We start from the raw sequence: 11,734 nt of genomic DNA, 5'->3' as shown, positions 1-11,734 counted from the left end.
AGAGGTTTTTAAACCTGGCCTGCGTGCGCAGCCCACACACACACAAATGTCTGCAGTGGGGGCCACTGAGTGGCCATGACTTTGATCATGTCAGAAGCAGCCAGGCTTGAGCAATGCCAGAGGGAGGTGGGAGGCAAAGGTGGGCCTGGGGGAGCCGAAGGTCTCCTGCAACGCCTTAGACCAGGGGCTGGCAGGGTTGGGCCATCCTGGGGAGACAAAAGACAAACAAAAGGTGGCTTAAAAAAGCTAGAAACCCACTTGCTGTCTCAGAGGCCCTGGATTTATTTCCTACCTACAGCTAAGTGGAAGAGGAAAACAACGATCAGTCTGTGGTGGAGAAATCTGGCTTCCTGGGAAGAAGGAAACATTTGGAGCTCTCCGTTTTGCAGAAGAAACCGAAATATATGATATCTGATTCAAAGCTGCAGTTCCAGAGGATTCATGTTACCCTTGGTCCAAGCCCCGAGTGTGTTTGGATCTAAAGGAATTGAAAATTCCTGCTGAGCGCTGAGCTCTGAGCGCGGTGGGACACAGCAGAGCAGGTCGCAGCTCTCCGAGGGACGGCGGGGGGAGCCTCTCTGGCCGGGAAGGAGGGAGGTGCGAGGGGCAGCTCTCCCCACCACCCTGCCCACCTCCGCGGCTCTGCCAGGAGCTTTGAGAAGCGCTGGAGTTCTGCTCCCCAGCCCCACGTACAGCCCACTCATCCCAGCGCCTGACAATGTTATAGCCTTGATTACAGCCCAATCTCAAACAGGCTCCACAGATCCTCACCCCACCATCGGCTCCTACTCCTCAAAGGAAAGAAGAGTTTGGGCCCAGGGGCTGTGAAGGGAATTTTTCCTTTTCCTCTTGATTTTGGGCTGCTTTGATCACAGCAAAGCTCAGAGGTGCCCATCAGTTAGGTGCTCTGGTGACCGATGGCATCCTCCTCCCATTCCCCTCCTCCCTCGCAGCAGCAGGGCAGCCTCCCCCTGCTTCAGAGGGCCCCCAGTGACTCCCCCAGCCTCCCCAAACCCAGGCTGGGGCTGGGCAGGAGCCCTGTGTAGCAAACCCTCATCTGCTTCGGGTCCGGGGCACAGCAAGAGGAGGAAAGTCATGTTTCAGAAGCAGTGGGGTGGGTCAGGGAAGGAACAGGCTGGTGAAATGCCACGGGAAGTGCAGATGCCCCCCAGCACCCCGCGGTGTCCAGCCTCCCGGTACAGCTCAGCCCCCCGGCACCCGCAGCACCCCGTGTCCTGCAGCACCCCTCCCGCGTGCGGCAAAGGCGAGTGGCTCTGCAGAGCCGCCGTGGCCAAGCACCTCTCCTTGGGTTTGCCCTCTCCTGCTCCCCCTGCTCTCCTTCCTGCTGCCTTGGCTTCCTGAGAGGAGGTGAAGAGAGTGATAATCAGCCAGGGCACCAGGAGAGCTCATGGACGAGATTAAAAGCAAATCAAAGAAGAAAAATTGTGGCATGGTTTATGTCTTCCTAATTAAAACCCCGCCAGTCTCCCTTCTCTTCCCCCCTCCCCCCTTTCCAGCTAATGTTACACTAACGAGCTGAGTTTAGTGGCATTTATGTAGATAAAAGTCCTGATGATTGATCTCAATGGCTTGTTAAAATTAGTTTCAGTCCACCATATTGATTTAATTCCATTGCTTGAAAGTGCTAATTAATAATGATAATAAAAGTGTCTGGGCTCATTATTATCAGGAGGCAGGTTGGGAAGGGGATGAGGGGCACAGCAGCTTGTACATCACTCGCTCCATCTAAAAATGGCCTTTGAAAAGCCAGTGTGGAGTGGAAGGCAAACAAGGCAAGAGGGGGGGGCCGGGGAGGGGCAGGGGGGGGTGGGTTTTCCCTCTCCCTGCACTCAGGTAACTCCGCAGGGTGTTTCCACAGAGCGACAGTGACTTTGCAGCACTGTGGGAACCCAAGACAGGAAGGGACATTCGCTGGGCCACGTGGCTGCTGGTCTGCAGGGCTCCCTCCAGCCCGCTCCAGACGCCCTCACCTCAGGGACACAAGCACCGGGGAGCTCAGGGGGCCACCAGGGATTTCACATGTCACCCCCTGTTTGCGCGGGGCCCGGGGGCCCCCCTGCACCCTGGTGTGGGTCCCACTCCTGGCCCATCCCCGCGTGGCTCCGGCCGGGCAGGGCCCCCCCAGGGCCGTGCTGGGTGGGCTCAGGCTGTTAATTAGGCTCCTGTTAGATTGCTTTGTGTTTCCTAAAATGTTTTGCACTGAGATTTTCTTTTTTTGAAGACTCATCCCTGGACCAAACTTCAGTGTCAGAGAGCAGCCTTAATTAAGGGATTTGCCGAGGGCGCACTGCCTGCAAAAGGATGCTCCTGCTCTCCTTCAGCTACCTGCTGTCTCCAGCTACTGAAGCCTCTTTCCTGGGGAAATTAATTAGTGTAATTAATATATTTATGCAATCATTCAAAGTGCTGATTACAGACAACCGCAGAGAAAACTTTTACCAGGGACAGCCACCTCTTCCTCTGGCTCAGCAGTGTGATTTCTCTGCGTTTGTTTATCTCTGCTCTTGGCCCGTTACTTCAACGCCATCCGCTGTGTCCTCCATCGTCCCCCGCGCTCCGGCCAGGCCCGAGCAGCAGAGCCACAGCCCCTCTCCCCGAGCCCTCCCAGCACCGTGGCAGGGCTCCCTGCCCGTAATTACCCTCATTTTTGGCAGCACCCAGCACCGACCGAGCTCCCCAGAGCCTGCAGTGACAGTGCTGAGCGAGGTTGGCCAGGCAAGGGGATGCACGGAGGGTTCCCTGCCCACCCGACTGCCCGGACACGCAGCCGTAACTTCTCATTTCCCTTGTTTCAAGCCCAAATCCAGAGCTGCCAGAGAGACCAGGTCACCCTTGGCAGAGGGACCAGTCCACCCATGACTTCTGTTTTTTCCCAAGCAAGCTCACCTCCTCCCCACCAGCCCAGCAGCCCCATGTGCTGTGCTAATGCCGCTGCGGGCTCTGCGCTGCCGGACGCCTCCGGAGCGAGCTGGCACCCGCCGGGCACTGCGGCTCAGGAGCCGCTCGGGTGGGGACAGCACAGGGCTGGGAAGGGCCCTTCTCTCCCCCTTCTTTCTCTCATTTCTTTCCCTTTTATTTTTAAAACTTCTCTCTGTCTTTCTCATCCATCATTTTCTCATTCCCTCTCTCCCATACACAGTGAGCCAGCTAATGGAGTCTGCAGTAATTCAGTCCTCCTCGACAGGGGCTGTAATTTCGATAAATAATTACAGGACTTGATTTCATCTCCCTCCTTCCTGAAATGTGACTGCACAAACTCATCACACGGGGCTGGGCAGTTCGTTAGCAGGGGGACTTCAGGGTGGCCCCGTGGGCTTGGGGACAGCAGGGGACAGACCCAGCTTTTCGTCTGGGCTCCCTGATTCTGCCTTTTGAATGCGGTGGCCCAGGGGCTGGACCCTGTGCCAGGGGGTTTTGAGGTCCACTTGGGGACACTTCGGCATCCTGGTCCAGCGCCTGCTGTGTCCCAAGGATGGGAATTTTATTCCCTGCCCACGGAGGGTTCCCAGCCGGGGCCCTGCCTGCCCCCTGCCCTGCCCTGCCTGCCCTGCCGCCCACCCCAGCGCCAGGAGTGGACGTGCAGCGACAGCTCATTAGGATCATTTTTTTAGGATAATGTCCGTGGGCAGCGTGGGGCGGCCCAGCCGAGCTGCGGGGCGCTGGGGGGGTTGGAACATGGCACAGGGGGAGTCCTGTAACCGACCCAACAGGACTGACTGCGGCGAAGACAAACCCAAGGCCAGACAAGGCCAATAATTCCCCCGGACGCTGCGGGCGGTGAGACCGTCGATAGCCATTTCCAGTGCCTTTGGTCTTGGCTGAAAACAAAGTGAAGGTCCCTGAGTTCTCCTATAAATGGTAATGATAACACAATTATCATGCAAAACAAAAATTAAGTTTAATGGTGCAAAGCCAGGGTGTACTGTGGAGGTAATTCATATTAATTATGTTTGGATTAAAAGCTTATTTCTTTTGTTAGCATCTGCAAGTAGGAACTTAGCAGTAAAAAAAGCTGCATATAATTACTGCATCTTATGGAGGAGCAGTGTCGAACTTAATGGAGCATCCCCGTTCTCTCTGGGCACCCGACGAGTGGTAATATTTCACATTTTATGAAATACAGAAGAAATAAATTACAGGTTTAATGATAAGCATTACTTGGGCTCGTAATGCAGTGTGATTGGCTACTTAATGCACTCAGACCTGCAGGCCCAAGCGGCGCAGGAGTGGGGGGCAGAGGCTCCTCCAGCTTGGCAGCGCCCGGGGAACACAGCGCACCCCAAAACTCTGCTCCAGCCCCTGCATGAGCTTGTGGGTGGTTCCTGCCCCTATTTCGGCCTGGGAGGAGGGTTTGAGCCGCCAGACGTGAGCTCTGACGGACAATACGGTCAGGTCTGCGCTGCAGAGCAATGCCACCCGTCACTGTGACCCCCCCACCGCAGAGCAATGCCACCGCCGCTGCCCCCGTCACCGAGTCTTTCCCAGGGAGAGCTGCAGGCACAGCTGAGGGTTTGGTTTCAGTGGGGTTTTTGTTTTCACTCTAAATACACCCCGGGCTGGGTGCCGGCGCCGCAGGAGGCCGGTCGCGCTGACCCGCCTGCAGTTGGACGGGTGGGGACAAGGTTAATCCCACTGTCATCACTGCCCGCAGTCTATTTGCCCCGTAAACTCTCTGGGAGAGTCTCTCTGCTCCTTATTAGTCCGGAGCCTGACGTGAGACGTGGGTGCCAGCTGCTATTTTAATACATTTGTGCTGATGACAACAACAAAGTGATCCGTGTCTTCCTTTTAAGCACAAACCAGCTTGGGGCTGCTCTAGAAGTGCTGCAGGGGCTTCAGCTTTTATTTACAGAAGTGAAATGGCCATTTTTGAAAGCTTTATCTTTTTTTTTTTTTTTAAAGCAGAAAAGCCTCCAGCTCTGCCCCCAAGTTCCAGGCTCGGTGACGCAGCCAGGCTGGCCCTGGATCCCAGCTGCTGACCGAGAGTGCTCAGAGGAAGCCTCGGAGGAGGCGTTTTGGGGAGCATTTCTGGGTTTTGGGCTGGTTTGTGTTGTCCCCATTTCCCAGCTATTCTGCGAGATGTGAATTGCTGTGCCCACTACACCACAGTTTTTCTTAAGGGATTTAAGTTGCATCGACACCGTCATTAGTATTATCTGGTTATTGATCTACAAATTAAAAATTCTATAGCTGGGCCTTGAGGTCTTGCTGAAACAGACCATAATGACCCACAGCCACAGTCTGGACTGCAGCCCCCCAGGGATCAGCACTCGTGGGGGTGCCCTGGAGTGATGCAGGGGTGACCTGGGCGATTAATGCCCCTTGTCTGTGTGCCGGGAGGTGTTTGCACACAGACCCCGCTCCGCGGCCCCGGGGCGACCCTCCGGCAGGAACACGGAGCCGCTGGGGCTCTGCGCTGAGCCGGGGCCCTGGGCTCTGCCACTCACCTCTCCTGCCCCCGGGCTGCGGGAGGATGCTCGGAGCGGTGACAGTCTCGCCTGTGAGGGATGTGCCGTGGTCTTTAGTTACAGTCCAAGTGACTGAACGCTTCAGTCAGTTCCTTCGAGTTGAAATCTGGCTGAGGAGGAAAGAAAGATGTACAGTAAATGGCTCCTGTACAGGCAGGAACTGGCTTTTAAATGGGGGAAGCGAGGGATAACGGCATCAGAGGGGAAAGCAGACTGACTTGGCCTCACAGCAAGTGTTTAACAAAACAGCCGGTATGAAATTGTCCCACTGGGGGATCCCACCCAGGACTGGGAGCACAGGGCCCAGGCCAAATACAGCCAGTCGCTCCAGTTCGTAGGGCTGGTGGATGCAGGGGTTCAGTTTTTGTGCTATTATTGGGCATCGCTAAGGTGTCTGTCCATACACAACGTGCCAAGTGTCTCCGAGAGGCAGCCTTAATCCCCAGCAAGAAGGAGTTACCCACACATGGTCAGTCCCCCAGGTCTTTCCTGTATTAGGACATCCTTAGTTTGGGAGAAAGCCGAGGTCTCTGACTCCCGAAATAGCAGGCAGGACCCAGGCTGTGTCTCCTGAGCCGGGCACCAGCAGGATGGGGTGGATCTAGAGGTAGCTGAGAGCTGCCTCCATTTGTCTCAGTACTTCAAATTTAGGGATATTACTATCTTTATATCTCCACATGTCAAGCATTGGCATATCTGACACGATTAATGCAACACCTCACTATCACAGGGACACCGGGGGATTCCCCAGGGAAGGGCTTTCTCCCTCTTACACCTCCTGCTGCCTATTTTTGCCTTTGCTCACCCTCTGCCCTGCCTGCTGGATTGACTGACAGTACTTGTGGCTCCTGCTCTGTCTCACTAGAAGGAAATTTGTGAGTTCACGTCCCTTAATTATTATCCCGGTGCCCTCAAAGCCCACAGGACCCTCCTGGGGTTTGCTCTGCAAAGTTCCCTCCTGGAGAGCTGGAATCTGGTGCCAGCCGGAGCCCCGAGGCCTTGGGAGGGGACACGGGGTAGGGGGGGGGACACACACAACCTGCCCCGGGGCTGATGGGCCCTGGGCAGGACAGGTCCGATGGCCACGCTGCTGGGCCGCCAAAGCAGCAAGAAGGAGACCAGGAGATAAATAACTCCAGCTCGCTGGAGGAGAAGAGCCTCTGTCCATCGACCGGCCGGAGAAATGATGGGGCAGCGGTGGGCGAGGGCGCCCGGGAGCCCGAGGGGTGAGATGTCAGTAAATCAAAAAAGAGCCTCATCCCTCGGCCCTGCCGCAGGAGGGGAAGCTGCGAATGGGCCGATGCATACGTGTGTGTACACACACATCTATACACACAACACAGCAGATTCTATAAATCAGCACTATTCCTGGCTTTCCTTTTTTTTTTTTTTTTGACACAATAAATCTTTTTCTTTTCTTTTTTTTTAAACTCGTGGTAGCGATTGCATCATCTCCCTTTCGCTTCCTTCCCCACCCCGCCCCTAGAACAGCACAGATTAAGATAAAGTGATAGTGCTGTGTCAAAGAGTGCTTTACTGCCACACTTGGGATAGAAGAGGAGAGGTTAATTTATCATCGCTGGGGAGAACTGACAGAAGAGAGATATACTACCGAAGGGGGATTTAGCACAGGGCCAAGAAACTTCACACTATTTTTACCATCTGTCACATGCTCTAATAAAGCAGGACAAAATATGAAGAAAGGAAAAATGAACTATCAAACACTGATGTAATGCAGCCCATAAATCTAATTTAATTACTTTGCATGGAGACAGGTCCTCGAGTCCGTGTGAATATACTGGATTTTCTTGGCAACTTAACAACTAAGTGTTTTAATAACATCACACTATAATTTATTCTGCTTGAAACACAAAACCTCTTTTGTGCAAGTTTCTTTTTTTTTTTTTTTTTGTGAGAACTGTTAATTTTTCCTGCTAATGTCAAAACTGGCATAAATTCACATGTGAACTTGAAGCCTGACTGTGAAAAAAGGCGGAGGTTAGCGAACGCCTTTTTATTGTTCACTGCTTTATGTGTGTGCTTGTGTGTGCATACATGGGGGGGCTGTGCACGCCGGAGAAATAATTGGGCCTGTTGATGACTTAGGTGAAGAGAGTTGTCTGGGTAATTAGATTTTAATATCATGACAAAGGAGCGGGGGCGGGAGAAGTGGGTGTTGGCCAAAAAACAAAAAGTAGAGGAACGAAAAAGACAACAAAAGCCCGTTCCTGTAGAAGGCAGAAGAGGAGGATGAAGGGCTGGGGCAGCACTGCCCGGCGAAGGGTCTGCAGGGGCAGGGACCTGCGGGGACCCGGGAGCAAATCAAAAGAAGTAGAATTATTATTCAATATGTGTTCCTGTGAATCCGGATGCAGTTACAGAAATTATTGCTAATAATGAAAGCTATATATCAAAGGTTATAAAATTCCTGTGTGCTGGGACACTATTTTTCTAGGCTTTGTTCTGAACCATTAAAGATGACATATTGAGTTTGTGTGCCTCTGTGTTTAGTAAGAGACATTTAAATCTGATTTTAACCTAAACTGGCAATTTTGACATTTGTCTCTGGTCTTTAAAGTAGGAGCTATGATGCCACCGAGCGGGGGGCGGCGGGCTGCCCCCACCCAGCCTCCGTGACCTCACACAGGAGGGAAGGAGTGAGCAGGTAATTAATTTGTTAGATCATCAGTGATTCATGTAAAATAAAACCATCAGTCTCTGTACAATTCTCCCTGGGAGGGGAAAAAAAAAAAAAAAAAGAAAAAGAAAAAAAGGAAAAGAGGGAGGAAAAGAACCGTTTTGTGCGGAAGAGGCCGGGGGAGCCTGCATGGAAAGCAGACGGAGCGTGGGCCGGGTGTGCGAAGCCTCCCCTGCAGACCCCGGCTGCGCTCCTCTGGGGCTGCGCCGGGATGAGCCCCCCGGGGATGTTCACCCACAGCCCCCCACACTCGGGGGGAGCCGGCGGCATGCCCGGTCCTGCCCCCAGCACCCCAGCATCTCCTGGGGAGCAGGACTGGCCCCGTGGGCAGGTCCAGCCACTTGTACAGGCTGGGAGAATGAAATAATTCCTGCCCCAGGGAACCTCACCGCTGCCTGTGCCAAGTTTATTTAACATTAAAGCTCGGGGGGCTGCCCAGAGCCTGGGCTCAGGGTCTGGAAAGGCAGCGCCCCGTGCACACCCCCCTTCAGGCACCTTCCTCTCGCCTCCCACCACTAGATGGTCCTTTAGAGAGGAGGATAACTGAGGAGAAAAGACAAATTGGGGGCATTTTTTTAGGTGCAATTTGAGTTTCTTCTCCCCTTGCAAAAGGGCCATTTGAGTGGGGGGAGGCGAAAGCAGGACGATGTCCCCCGTCCCCCCGGGATTTGTGGCGGGGCTCTGGGAGGACGCCGGCGGGTTCACCCGGCCCCGCGCAGGGCGTCGTGATTTAACGGCCAGAGCTGTTGCTCAGAGCTGTTTTATCACACACGCGCAGTCAAAACGTCAGATGATTTATGCGCCCGAGTGGGCTGACCCGGCCTTCCCGGCTGTATTTAACGCAAGAGAGGAGCCTTGCCATGAACCGAGCTGCCTTCCCCGCGCTCCTGCGGGACGTGGGTGGCCGCCGTGGCCGCCTGTCCCCTGTCCCCGGGGAGTTGCAGCCGGGGCAGGGCTGGCCCGGGGCTCCCACACTCACCTGTAGGAGCCAAGCACGCACGGGTGCCAGATTTTGCAGAATTTGGGATTTTGCCTTGACTCTGGGCAAGACCCCCCCTGAAACGTCACCCCAAAGTTGCCTGAACTCTGAGGGCTTTTTGTGCAACCGTTGATTTTTCAACAGTGGAAATTTCAAATAATGCAAAAGAGGTTTCCCCCTCTAGAGCTCCTGCTGCGGCAAATCCATTCGACTCTGTTGTAGCACCTCAAGGGAGGAAAGTGAGTGTTTAAAACCAGACAAGTGCGGCAGAAGATACTGCTTCGAGGGTATGGAAAGATACTACTCACAGAGTATTTGCTCAAGGACCAGAAACCTAAAAATTCAGGAATCTGAGGGTGCTGTGACCCTCTGTGCGTGTGAGCCAGTCCTGGCGTGGACCTTCCCGGGGCCGGGGCACCGCTCCAGGGTGGGTGTCAGATACCGAGGAGCTTTCAGCTTCCTGACCCGAGCCCACTGGAATAGATGCTGCACAAATGTAGAACAAACCGCAAATCCTTTTAAGTCCAAATAATCTTCTCCAAACCCGGCATCCCAGCAGCTATATTGAAAGAGAAAAACTGTGGCTGAAAACTCAATATTACTAAACCAGGGGTTTGCTGGGAGCCCGGGAGATGTTTGCTTAGCATGTGGATGTATTAACAAGCGAGACAGCGTTAAGCCCCCGCAGGTGCTGAGCTCAGCAGAGGGTCCCTGGGTCTCCCCAGGATCCCCCCCCGACGCAGAGAGGCTGGGTGCAGGGCAGCACAGGGTGCTTCGCTCTCCTTTTCTTAGTTACAGGACAAATGCAAGATGAGCAGCGTGCTTCCACCCCAGACTGGGGGAGCCCGACGCCACAGCGCAGTGCCGCTTACACTGGAGGGGACCCATCGCAGGGTATTTCTGCTGGGAATTGCTTCGCTGCCGGCCCTGCGCTGTCACCGCTTATGGGGCAGATGACAGGCACGGCCCGGGGCGGTGGCAGCTCCCAGCTCTGCTCTTGGCTCTGCCCTACCCGGGCAAATACCTGCCCCTGCCCCCTCCTCTCTACTCCTGTTCCCCTCCCACGTCTCAGGTCTGTCTCCTGGAGGGCTCGTCCTTCAGCCTGTGTCTGTATCCACCTGCCAGAGCGGGATCCAGGTCTCCTCGGGGGGCCTTTAAAAGGCAACGCAGCGCAAATCCCATGAACTAGTTCCAGACTACTCAAATGCATCACAAGACAGTGGGAAGGACAGCGAAAATGCAGTCAAAGGGACTCTGAATCTACTTCCCAAATATATTCCTATTGCAGAAAAAGACTCTGTATAATACAGTAGGCATTATATGGTTGCAGAAATATGCACACCTTCAAATATATTGTTCAAGAGATTGGAATTTATTTCCCTCTATTTCCAATGTCCCTCTCCCCCCTTTCTTTTTCCTGTGTTGGAGATAATGAAAACCCTGGTATTTAAATTCAGTTGCAGCTCCTAGCCGCACAGATTGATTGCTTAGAAAAAAAAATATATATAAAAAACCCCTCAGAGCATGTATGCATAAACTAGATGGTAGATTAGGTTACTGGGAGAGGAAACGTACAAATGTACCGGGAGTGTACCTTTTGCAAGAAGATTAACTGATGGTAGCGGCAAGTTGCTGATGAAGGCAGTTTGTGTAAGAGCAGACCCTGACTATTGAGACTCATCAGTCATCGCTGTCAGCGTCTGCCGCCTTCCCCCGGCGCAGGCGGCCCGTGCACGGAGCGGCTCGCGGCGCGGGCACGGGAGGCACGCGCCCGCCGACGGCACACACGGGGCCGCCGCCGCTGCCGAGCCTCTTCATCGGATTTGTCTTGCTTTCAGGCTGCCGGGGATATTTAACACTGTCTAGGTGAAGCCCATGAATGCGCAGAAGGCTGCTGTGGTTTGAGCCCGGCAAACGAAGGATTAAGCAGACTAAAATAGGGCATAAATCTTGGTTTCCCGTCAAGCTTTGCAGCAACCCGGACCCAGTGCGAATTTCCCCACAGCCGCTGTTTGGGAACATGGAAAGATTTACAAACGGAGCCCTTTGAATGTGGCTTTGAAAAACCCTTCTCGTTCTCTTGCCTTTCCCGTGGCGGCGGGTCTGCAGCCACCGGCCAGCGCCGGGGCCCAGCCAGCGCCGGGCTCGCAGGCGAAATCCTCCGCCGGGGAAGCTGCCACCTCAGCAGCTGCCTCTCCTCCAGCGCAGCCCCGGGAGCCGCCAGCCCGGGGGAAAACAGAGGCGGTTTGGGTCAAGGAGGTGCAGAAGGAGCCGGAGGGTGGTAGGACATCCAGGCTGTCCCCCCCGAAGCTGCGGCCGGGCGGTGCTTTGAAGTGGCCCGTCCTCTCGTCGCTCCCGCGTACCTGCACTGCTGCTTCCTGAGACCTGCAAAACGGGGCGTCTCCAGGTGCTGGGGAATGTGTTGAAGCCAGAGGAAAGTAAATTAATTTATGGGCTCACTAAGAGCAGAGATGGAAAATGCCTCTGAGCAGAGATGGAAAATGGCTCTTAGCTCATGCTTGAGCTGAGGCCGACTTGTTGCTGTTGTAACAGCACTGGCATCCTCAG

The 11,734-nt window shown here is 54.3% G+C and overlaps 1 protein-coding gene across 1 annotated transcript in view; it reads right to left on the bottom strand.

The window, feature by feature from the left end:
- Window positions 1-5,273: 5,273 nt before the first annotated feature.
- KCNU1 (potassium calcium-activated channel subfamily U member 1) overlaps window positions 5,274-11,734 on the bottom strand; it is a 201,110-nt gene continuing 194,649 nt past the window's right edge. The window contains exon 35 of the mRNA XM_074808175.1: window positions 5,274-5,599. The gene's annotated coding sequence lies outside the window, so the exon portion shown is untranslated. The remainder of the gene's footprint in view (window positions 5,600-11,734) is intronic.

Source organism: Strix aluco, chromosome 28, assembly GCF_031877795.1.
Source record: "Strix aluco isolate bStrAlu1 chromosome 28, bStrAlu1.hap1, whole genome shotgun sequence".
In the NCBI taxonomy this organism is placed as follows: domain Eukaryota; kingdom Metazoa; phylum Chordata; class Aves; order Strigiformes; family Strigidae; genus Strix; species Strix aluco.
The sequence above is the reverse complement of the archived record's forward strand: the minus strand, read 5'-3'. Positions and strand labels throughout refer to the sequence as shown.